The sequence below is a fragment of the Manduca sexta genome, chromosome 18 (genome assembly GCF_014839805.1).
Source record: "Manduca sexta isolate Smith_Timp_Sample1 chromosome 18, JHU_Msex_v1.0, whole genome shotgun sequence".
Taxonomy (NCBI): Eukaryota; Metazoa; Arthropoda; class Insecta; order Lepidoptera; family Sphingidae; genus Manduca; species Manduca sexta.
In genome coordinates, this window is record NC_051132.1 from 1,511,622 (window position 1) to 1,524,009 (window position 12,388).

The 12,388-nt window shown below is 35.9% G+C and overlaps 1 protein-coding gene across 1 annotated transcript in view; it reads left to right on the plus strand.

The window, feature by feature from the left end:
- The window catches only part of LOC115447622 (alpha-2Da adrenergic receptor), a 386,941-nt gene that overhangs the window by 205,753 nt on the left and 168,800 nt on the right, over positions 1–12,388 (plus strand). The window lies entirely within an intron of this gene.

Consider the following 12,388-nt stretch of genomic DNA (forward strand, 5'->3'; position numbering starts at 1 on the left):
CGAAGCGTCCATATAACCCGATCCCTATCGGCTTCCCTTTTAGCTTTTTTACTTTTATCTTAGTTTTTGTTTTCTTTCATTCGCTCCGATATGTTAACCAATTTTTTGTCTCAGGTTACCTTTTGAAATGTTTAACCCTTCGTCGCTGCTAGACAGTACACTTAGAAGTAAATTCAAAAACACTAAAATATTTTTCAAAGAATTCCAATCAAAGCAAAGAGTGATATTACCTCTCTTGCCACTATTTATCCCCGTTTCTTTCGTTCAGACGTATCCAAGAATTTACTCTTCACAAATCCCCAAGAGACTGATACCTTAAAAAACTGTCTAGACATAAAAAGTTCAATCCAAACATAACCACTTAATTATTCCCTCAGACTGGATACATGTTTTAAACATCCGTTCATTAATATTCGACGATTGTGAATGCCTATCGTGCTGAATAAGTAATGTGGGTAACGTTTGAGTTCTCTGTGACTGACTCAGATGTGCCGTAGGGACGTGGGTTCTAATCTATGTAAATAAGTGTCTATGACTTTGATATGAAGCTTTTTTTTGTACTCATATTTTGTCGTTTTTCGTGCCTCGGAAAGCACGTAAAGCCGTTGGTCCTGCGCCTGATCTCTCTCCGGTCATGTGGGCTTGCCTTCTCCCCGAACTATGAGAATGTAGGAACAGAGAGTGCACCTGTGTATTGCGCACACACTTGTGCACTATAATATCTCCTGCGTAGCTGGCTGATCTCCGTTGAGATTGGCCGCTGTGGTCGAAATTCGGCTAGGAGGAGAGTTGGGGTTATTTTTTCTAAAACATTAACAATTTATGTGTCTGTGTTGCCGAGATTTCAATACGGTAGTTTCTTATGTTTGATTTAGTTTATTTTATATGTTACAGAAAATTATATGAAAAAACAAAATCTGTGCAATCAGCATCAAAATTGGTTGAAAGATAAAGCAGTTTATATTTGAAATATTGTTGGGAGCAAAAGTGGGGACGTTGTGGGATTGTCGCGCTGTCCGATTCTCACTCACGCAGCGTTATTGCCGGTGGCACTGGGTGACGTCACATTTCACTGTTACTGTAATTTGAAAAGTTCTCTTTCCATCAAATTTCAAAGTTAACCTAGTTACTTATTTATTATTGCGTGGATTTTGAAAATTCTTTTTTTGATAGATTTTGGATGAAATACATTTTTGATAAATGCATATAAAGAAAATTCGTCAATAACCCTATTGCTGAACTCATTTGACGAAACTTTCATTTGAGTTATAACACATGTATTAAATAACAAAGCAATCGTAAATACTCTTAAACCTATTCTGAAATACGTTTGCGTGCAGGTTGTTAAGGCCCTATCTACGAAGTTGCTTATATTTGGCAAATGTGGTAGATATCAACTCTCAGTGATTTGATATCACAAACCCGAAGCAAATATTTAGTTACAGAATAGTTTACCTCGGTAACGATCGATTCCCTAGAGCCTCCTACTACAAGGCTGATTCTTGTTATATAAGAAAAATTCTATGATTAATTAAAAAGTCTAAACATGCTAGAAAACAGAACGTAGAACTGATGGCCGATGGGGCACGAAGGTCCTAGAGTGGAAGGCACGGACTTGCAAGCGCAACGTCGGACATCGGAGGTCGCTGTATGCAGGCCGCTTTCAATAGATCGATTTGGAAATCTTTGTGGGGGGGGTTCATGTTCAGCAGTGGACATCCTGCGGCTAATGATGATGAGACTTGCTAGACTAAAAAAAGTGATTCAAAAGTGTTACCGTACGCACCCATATATATTCTTGACGTTGACGTGTCATGTGAAATAATTGACGTATTAAACTAATATGAACAATAAAGACAAGTACTTTCGTCATTTACATGGATAAGTACGCAAATGTTCCAATTACGACAATTTTCAAATCTTCAGATTCCGTGTATTTATGGCATATCTACCTTTTTATTATAACACTAGCTTTTGCCCGCGACTGCGCCCACGTGTTTTTTCTGGGATAAATATCTTCCCGGGATAAACTGTAGCCATGTACTGTACATTAAGGAGTAATGTAGCTTGGGAAAATGTAGTCTTTAGCCCTTAGGAGTAATGTAGCTTCCTATTAGTAAAATATTTTTTAAGATCAGTTTAGTAGTTCCAGAGATTACCCCCTACAAAGTTAGAAACATTAGCTCATTATACTATTAGTATAGATATATCATTGAAAAACGAAAAAATATACATTAACATATTATTTTGTGCCACTACTCGAACATAATTTAACGTATAACGATCTCGTTACTGCAAAGTACAAACCAATCAAAAAACTCTCTGCCATTACTCAAAAATATTCCGAATGAAAATATAAAGTACATGATGCGAAAATAATCAGAAACAATTACCTAGAAGGCTTTACGGCATATTTTATAACCCATTGATTTTGAGAGCAGCGTGCGCGGCCTCTATTTATTTTAATAACTAGCCTCGATAGAAAAAGGTCTTTTTAGACGTTGAGCACGTTTACTTATTAAAATAACTAGTTTTTTATCTGTCTTTCGTCTGAAAACCTTGAAGGCTTTAGGTGAGTCAGTGATATAGTTTTACTAAACATTTTTTTATTGCTTTTATTGCTGACGAGACGAGCGTGCCGGTTGCCTGATGGTAAGCGATACGACCGCCCATAAACAGTAGAAACACCATCGAACACCTTGAATTGCAAGGTATTATTGGGTATTCCACTGGGCTCGCCATCCCGAAACGTGAGATGTTAAGTCACATTATGTCCAGTAGTTACACTGGCTACAGTGTCCTTCAAACCGGAACACAACAATGACTATACACTGCTGCTTGGCGGCAGAAATAGACATTGCGGTGGTACCTACCCAGGCGGATTTTCACATATAAGAGATCTACCACCAGCAAATATACATGTAGTCTTACCAAGCAAATAAAAAACCTGGGCAAGTTTTGCTTTTACCTTTTTATAGTTAACGCCGCTAGTACAAGAAATTAATTCCAAATGCTACAACATGGTAAGGTTTTTATTGTCCTAGTCAGGCTATATTAGTGGCGAAAGATAAAATTTTCCGAACGGGAAAACGATGCAACATATAAGTACTAAGCATGAATGCGGTCTGCAAATCTTTCTAATGATAATTAGATTCTACATAAACGGAAGCCGGCAGGAATCAGTTGATATGGACCCTCCGCTACTGGGCTATACATAAATATACAAAATACAAATAAAGATACTAATCCCTAGACTGTATCATTAAAGCCGGGCTGCGGACTATCCACTGTAATATTTTCGGACGAATGATATTATTGAATTGGGAACAGAATTATTCGTCTTAAAACCGAATTGTTAACTGCGACTTTATGTCTCTTTTATTACACTGTCACTATTGAAAGCCAAATGCCAATCTCAAAAACTAATAACAGCTACATTATTCCTGAACGCTATAGATTTTTACACAAATAACGAACATATATATGGAGGATACAAATTGAAACCCCACAATTTACCAATCCAACATGATACATTCGTAACGACAGCACAGTGCGCGATCCACCGTTCGTTAGCGACGCTGCATTCGCCTGCAGTCAGCTGCTACTGTCACCATTATTGTACCGACAGCATGTTAGACGAAACAGGATATTTTAAAACCCGCTATAATGTTTCTTCTGCCGCGGCCGTGCAAACTTTGGAATTTATTTATTTATTAGGTACAATTACAGACTACAGACTAAGCAAATATTAGATCATGCTACACAAAAAAAAATGTGAGTCTGAAGACTTATTACAACTATACACAACAATTAACTTAAACGGTAGCACTTAATTAACTAGCTGCTTCATGTCTCCAAAGCGCTATGACTTCTTTTTTAAACGAAGTTAAAAAGAGTGCTCACCTTCCGATAGGCAACGGCTTGGCTGTGCCTCTGGCATTGCAAAGTCCATGGTCGGTGGATGCTGCTTACCATCGGCTGGACCCCTTGCTCGTTTGCCTATTAAGGAAATCCCAAAAAAATATGACCAATGTGTGTCGTAGGAGCAACCGGTTTATTATGAACAGACGGGCATTTTGTCGACAGGCATACTCTCTCATCAATTGATTAGTATCTGGAAACCATACTACTTGGTATCAGATGCGTTGGAGTCAGTTTGATTTCATGTATAAAAACATATTTTGGAAATATTGAAGGTAAAACTTTTACATGAGTTTAGAAAATCCTTCCTTCTACTGCGTCATTCAGATGCAGTGGAGTCAGATAGATTTCATGTATTAAAACAATTTTGGGAATATGGAAGGTGCAAGATTTGCATACGATTTCTAATCCTTCCTTCTACTGTGTCAATTGTGATGAATTACTATCATGGTAAATCTTATATGAACCAACTTAGATTTCTATATTATCCTCTAGCTTCATAGATTGTATACTCGTTAAACCAGACAGCGACTAAAATAAAATAAACCAAGACAATATACAGTCTACAAAATGAAACACAAACATCTTACTCAAATTGTCAAATTGCATCTCAGTTAAGACCAGTTAAGTCCTATATCCACTCAACTAACCGAAACTAATCAAGCGCTTCCTGAATGTAACTCAAGTTAAATGAAAAACCAACAGGTTTGAGATTTCTGCTGACGGTACTCGGAGTATTCCGATACATTGTGGAGTATGCGGTATTATATAAAAATGATTTGGTGTCGGATTTTATTTCCTTGAGTACTACATACGTTAGTAAGTTAAGTATATGGTAAGTACGTAGTTTTATATACGGTAACAAGAAAGTGAACCCAATACACTTGATGATAAGTGTAGTAGGTCCCAGGTAGTATCGACTGAGGGGAGATGATTACCCTAGGCAGTCGACACAATTATGCCGGCCTGTTTGGATATACACAGATTGATCGACTCATCACTATGGCGAGCATTGCGATTCAGGAAGTTTGAATTAATTAGATTTAGTTGTGGGCTAAACCCCTATCACATCATGCGACTAGTTGCGTCTCTGCCTACCCACCATATAGGCATATCTATGTATATAAATACACCAATTCAGCTGGTACAAAATAAGTGCCATCGTACCCACGTGGAGGTAACCTAATCAGAATTTATGGCTTTGGAAAATATTTATCGAAGGGCGATAGAATTTTTGCGTTATTACGTTAACTTGGAGGGTTCTTTGCTTAAGGGAGTAAGTACGGCAGTATATTTGTTTCAAGTATGAACAGACAAGTGGGAAATGATGAGGCCGCACTCGGTCGGGTATTTACTTGGATATGTAGACGTATGTAAGCTCACGCTATTGTTCAGTAAAGGGTAGGTTAAGTGAACTATGCTACGCCACGAAAGTAGCGGAACTAATTCAACATTTTTATAACGCTTTGAAAGTTTTGTTTATTAACATTCTTCACTAAAATAAAATTAATGTTAAAATTTTTTTATATGCGCACGCAGTGGCGTAGGTTACATATCACCCAATTCTTCTGGGCTTCAACAATTTGCAGTGCATTCATACATATCAGTACCAGTATATTATGATGTCGGCTTCTCTCTTGGAAAATTTCACCATTCGCCAATGCGCGCACGTCAAAGTACCACTGGCTGATGGTAAGTGAAGTGTAACGGATATTAAATATATTCTACCACAGACGGTTTAAAGTTCTAATAAGATACGTTTATGCAATTTACAAGTTTATTTCCGTCTCATAATTACATAGGTATTAAGCTGTTTTTTTGGTTACAATGTACACTTTCCAATCGCTAATGTGTTTTTCTATGTAAATTCTTACACAAAACTCGAGTACTCGGTCTGGGAATCGAACATAAACTCATCGGTTCCACAGCAGGTCACTTTCAGTTACAAAGCGCAATAGAAAAGGTAAAACTATGCTTTATAAAAACAAAGAGATAATTAGTTCAAAACACTGTAAAGAAAAAATGCTGTAAACATATTTTACGGGCAAGTAAGTTTTCTATGATAAATTGGGTAATTAAAAATTTCGCTCCTGAGGGAAGCCGGGAAGCATTATGCACAGCGGTGATTACGTATTTGATAAACTTAAAGGATACTTTGCAATATTTCTAGAAAGTTCTATTTAAAATTTCCCGTACAATATTATTTATATCATATACAAGCTATTATAAGCTTTTATTTTTTAAAGATAAATATTTTCCCTTTATAATATATTAAAATGTTCCCTTTATAATATATTAAATTTTTAATCTATTATGCCTAGAGCACTCTGATGTAATATAACTTCTTATTCGTGAAAAAAAATCAAAATCGGTTTAGTAGCTCCTGAGATTAGCGTGTTTAAAGAAACACACAAACTTCATCTAAATATGTATTAGTATAGATTAGACATATGAAATTAAAAGAAGCTAACATTTTTTTTTGTTTAATTAATACTTATCATAGTGCATGGATAGATTTCAACCTCTTTAGATAAAGATTCTTTCTTAGTTACTACATTGTTATGTAAGGAACCTCTGCAATATTTTATTTTAAACCACCGGTCTACACTATTTTTTTTTTTCAGTCTGTATGTACGAGTTTAAAATAAAATAAAAAAAATACTTTACCAAAATAAAAACTATTTTACTGATCCGTAATGTTTAACATTCGCATAAACATAAGAAATCATTTTGCAAAATGCTTTATTCATCACGTAGGCGAACACAGTTACACATATGATAAGTAAAGGTACATGAGAATATATAATAATAATAAAATGCGTCCGTTGGCCAATAGTGTTCAAAAGTCATCTAGAGCCAGATTTCAACTTAACAACCCAGCATAAGACGACGGTCGTTCACCTAAAAAAAATCTAAAAAGAACCAGAATAAATGATAATTGTCCTCACCCAAGGCCTCGAGGAAAAAGCTACGTGATAAATTATTTATAACACCTCAAAAAATCTTGATCTATGAGCGAACATTTTTGTAGTTTATTTTCTTTGATTACATTTCTTGCTCCATTTAATTTGCAATATTTGTACAGTTTTGTTTTAGTTGTAAAAGTGTTTTTGGGGATTAATTTATATCAAAATCAGGAAGATAAAAATTATTTAATTTAAATCGAATTAATGATTTCTTATGTTTACGCGAATGTTCCAACATTAAAATAAAACATTTTTGCATATTTTATCGCGGTTTCTATATTATTATTTTCTCCCGACGTTTCGAAGACTGCAGCCTTCGTGGTCACGAAAACAAAAACACGTTAAAATTCATAAAATAGTTTTAATTTAATTTGGATTGTTTTAATATATTTTGAATATACTAGTTTCCGTCTGATTATATGTATACTGTATTTACTAAACTACGTGTCTGCCATCAACCGCTGTTTTTATAAACTATCCAATTCGCATTTTTCAATTCTTCGCGAAAATGGACCAATCAGACCAACGTTTTTTAAACATACTTACAAATGACGTATTTTGATTGGTTCATTCTCGGCATCGGATCAGAGATTTAGATTGGGATCATTTATTGGAAACGGCCGTAAGTCAATCATTGTGTTTTTAAAGTCTAATGTATCACCGTGATGAGCACGAATGAATCCTCTTAGCCTAATCTCAGCCACGGCCAATCTCAACGGAGATCAGCCAGGAAAGCAGGAGATATTATAGTGCACAAGTGTGTGCGCAATACACAGGTGCATTCCCTGTTCCTTCACCCGCATAGTCCGGGAAGACGGCAGTCCGACATGGCCGGAGAGAGATTAGGCGCAAGACCAACGAATTTACGTGCTTTCCGAGGCACAGGGTATCACATCGCCAACTTCCTGAATCCGAGCTGTGACTGAGTATTTTTTTTAATATGCAAAAATCCAGTCACATTTATTTTTGACGAGCATAATATAATAGTGTCATACAATCGGAGATTCTAGGTAATTGTTAGTGTATATGATCAATATTGAAACTTACATTAGGCAAGCTGCACGTCTTTTCATTCGATTTAAAAAAAAATACTAGAAAATCTTGGAAGTCTTGTAAAATTAGTCGCAATAATTTGCTTAAGAATTAATTTATTGTAAGCGTTTTCTTTAATAAAATTCATAATTATAACACGACGTCTAAATTAGAATAATCTGTAAATTAATGAGCTAAATAGCCGTAATCTGGGGATATTGGATAATTAAAAATAAACTCTAAGGGCGTCTTCACTTTCGCCGTGCGACAACAGCGCGGCGGTCGCGCGGCAACGTAAATACATTTTAAAAAAGTCACATTAGACGCGCGGCACTTAGCGGTAAATTGAAGGCGTTCTTAGGTTTTTTAAGTTTTGGCAATTCTTATGGCTTTACATTGCCTCGCGACTGCAGAGCTACGGCCGCGCGGTTGATTTGAAAGCGCCCTAACACAACGTACAGAAGTTTATTTTTAATTAATTTTAAAATGTACAATGTTTTATTAAACTATTCATTCTTCTTCTGTATTTCGTTTGAAAAACTCAGGGATATACGTGGGCAGTAAAATAAGTAAATATACTCATTTGTTCATGTTTAAAATCAATTCAATCTTGCCAAACCATATTTCCATCTCAATATAAAGAGTGTCTATCACCAGACCTAGCATATTTCAAATGAAAATAACCCAAACAAGTCTAGAAGCACTAAACTAATTTTCCTTCCTAGGCACAAAGCCTACGCCCTAAAGTTTCGTGCAAACCAAAACGGCACTACACGAACAGCCGCATGATCCAAATACAAACTAAAAGAAAATCTTGAAGCGAAGAAAACAATGTCAAGAACACTGTCGGGAATCGAACCAAACGCCCCGCAGCTACAGCACAGAATTACAAAGTTGAGGTTGATTTGGAGAGAACCAGTCGCCTCAGGCCGGACGGAAACAAAAATATAAGGCATTTTCAGTTTAATGTTTCTGAAATGTTGAAGTCTCGTAATTTCAAAGATTAACTATTGTTTTAGATTGGAAAGTTCTGGGTTTGGATTTTGGGTTGAAATAGTTTATTGTACAAGTTATGTGGGTGTACATCTTGGAGATAGTTTTCTGTATTCAACACTTAGATAGCTAGTCAAAGGCTGGTAGGTTAGCTAGGTTATGGCTTATGTCCTCACCGGCGAGGATCGCGACGAGTTATCGCTTTATTTCCCCCTACTTGCCAGCCCGAGCTGGTTATTTTGATTTATACCTTATTATTCCTTATAAATTTTATCCCTTATTTAAAAATGTCCATAGTTATATAAATATACTTATATAACTATGACTTTTCATAGTTATATAAGTAATTTTAATTGTTATCTAGAAATAATAGTTGGTATTCCTAAACATTCTTTGGACGTATCATAAGTGCAAAATTGTTCGCCTATGTGATAAATAAAGTATTTTAATTTAATAACATTCATATGACAGTCCGGCATATTCTTAGCGACGGCCGACAAACACGTAACCCGGCTCCACTATCACACAGAAAATGTTGTCATGTATGTCAAAATTGCCACTTTAGTCTCAAGACTTCACCCAACCCACTTTCAGGAATAAAAATCTATACAAGGTAAATAATCCCGTAAAATGAAACTGAATCCCATTTGTCGTTCCCACAAGTACGCGAGCTCTCGCGTCAAAAATGCAAATCTTTTGAGACAACCGCAAAGGAGAAATTTCATATTTCACACGAGGACGTTGGTTTACTTAGTTTCGCGTTTCGTAGAGTTGCTGGATATGGTTAATAGTTTAGGAAGCGTGGTTGATTTATCTTTCTATCTGGAGGTTTTGGTTTCGATTCCCTGGTCAACAGTTTATGTGGTGTTTAAGATATTTTACCCGGCATAATGATTAACGACGTGGAAGAAGTTGCTAAAGGCGGATCATGTAACTAATTTAATTGTTCTACGTAATTTTTTTATTGTAGTTCATGATTCTTATAACCTATGTTATGTTTATTAGGTTTGCGATTTCACTAATTTTGAAACGTGTAATATAAAATGTACAGCTATCCACCTGTTGGTATATCATAACAATCCATACATTAAAACTCTATTAACATAGTATATTAAGTTACATAAAACCATACAAAAAAAAAAATACCACTTCCAGGCATAAATAAGATATTCCCAACCAATTTGATCTCACTTCGAATTCATGGAAACGTCGCTTCCAGCCGCCCGACATCGCTGACTTTAAAGTTCGGTAATATTCTAGGGAAAATATGATTTGAGTATGACAAATTGTTTCCAGAACAGCTGCGGCACTGACTTCCAGTACTGCATAAGTTTGATTTGATTTTATTATCTCGCTGTGATATATCTGTTTCATGCCTATGCACTTTTTTAAACAAAGCGATGGGCTTCTTCAAAGACCAAGAACTGGTTATAGAAACCGGGGCAGACCTTCAATGAGGTAGACTGACGACCTGGTCAACGTGGCGGGACGAAGCTGGATAAGGACTGCCCTGGACAGAACAACCTGGCGTGCATTGCAAGAGGCTTACACTCAGCATTGGGTGATTATATAGGCTGAAGAAGAAGAAAAAGATGGGCTTCTAACTCAGTTACGTGTTCACTGTGTGTGTTGACCTATTAGCACACGTATCAGATGCTGTACCTTATAGCTTTTTTGTATTGAATGATGTAATATGTGGCGCTGTTGGTGTCCCTTATCTATATATATAAAAATGAATCCCTATTTCCCTTGGTCACGCCATCATGCGTGAACGGCTGGACCGATTTCACTAATTTTTTTGTAGTGTTTGTTATTGCCAGGAGAAGGTTTTTATGAAAAAAAAAAATCAAAGCTAGCGGAAGTTTAGAAAATTTAAGAAAACTTAACGAAAATATTAATTTTATGTAACTGTTGATTGTTTGAAACAACTGTCAACGATTGACAGAATACGCGCTGCAAATTCATAGTTAAGACGGGACAACGTCTGTCGGATCAACTAGTTACAAATAAATAAATAAAGACGCGCACTAAACGTACACAACTTTGGAATGGACTCCCTACATCGGTGTTCCCCGAGCGCTATGACTTGTCCTTCTTTAAACGGTTTAAAGAGTGCTCACCTCCCGGTAGGCAACGGCTTGTCTGTGCCTCTGGCATTGCTTTACTCCATGGACCGCGGATGCTGCTTACCATCAGGCGGATCGCTCGCTCGTTCGCCTACTAAGGCAATAACAAAACACACACACACACATACATTACACCTATCACTAAGGGTTATGCTGCCATATGTTAGTTCTAAATATGCTGACGAAGCGATGTTCAAATTTATTTACATTAGTTTACTGAAATAATACATAACGTATACTGCAACGCGAAATAACGCAAGGGATACGGAATCATTTTGAAATTAAAAAATGACGTGTATTTCTAATTCTTTATATCATTTATAATAAGGGTTATATTCTGCAGTGGTCCAGAGAAATTGGCTTCATTCCTAAAGAACCTACGGTCTATAATGTTCCTTATATAACGTATCCAGAACTTTTAAATTTATTCCTTTTAATACAATTTTATTCGTTTTAGAATTGAAACTAATATTTTTCGACAACAAACTGTAACGCTGCGTCACGAATGTTATTAGAAGTTAAAATTCAAGAAAATTCGCCGTCCGATTTCATAAAATACATTTTACTTCGACTTAGGAAACTGCGTCGGTTATCGCGGAACTCTAATTTAATACCGAAGACTAACTGCTAGCCAAGACAAGCTGGAAATTAACTGCGATTGAATATAAGTGAAAAAGAATTAGGTCGCGCCTTTCAGGTTGTCATTGCATTTGAAAGTGTGGGAAAATGTCGATAAGGGGACATTGTTTTTGAGATTTATTGGTGGTAGGTCGCTAGTATGTGAGAGTCTGCCTGGATGTCCACCGCAATGTCTATTTCTGCCGCCAAGCATCAGTGTGTAGCCACTGTTGTGTTCCGGTTTGAACATCGTAGCCAGTGTAACTACTGGACATAATAGACTTTACATCTCATGTCTTAATAATCAGTTGAACAATGTTAATTCTTTTTATAACAAGACACAGAAATTTCTCCAACGTTTCTGAACTTAGTGTTTGTAACAAAGTACATCGCACTTGTCAATAAAAAAACAAATCAATTAACAAAATTAATTGATTTTAAAACGTGAAACTTTATTTAAACAATAAGGTATAAAAATAAGCCACATGCTGTTTCGTCAGAATTTAATTAATTTGCGAATTTAAACGATCTGAAATTTTATTGACAAATAATTTTCTATTATTGCAGTTTGATATCTAAAATTGGATTTTTTATTGGAATTTCTAAGTTTTCTAGTGTAACTTATAAAATATACTATCGTTAGGTGATTATTGAAAAATAGTTTGGATTACTTTGATTTATTGTAGAGTAGACATTTATTCAAATAGCTGGGATATACATTTGTATATTTGT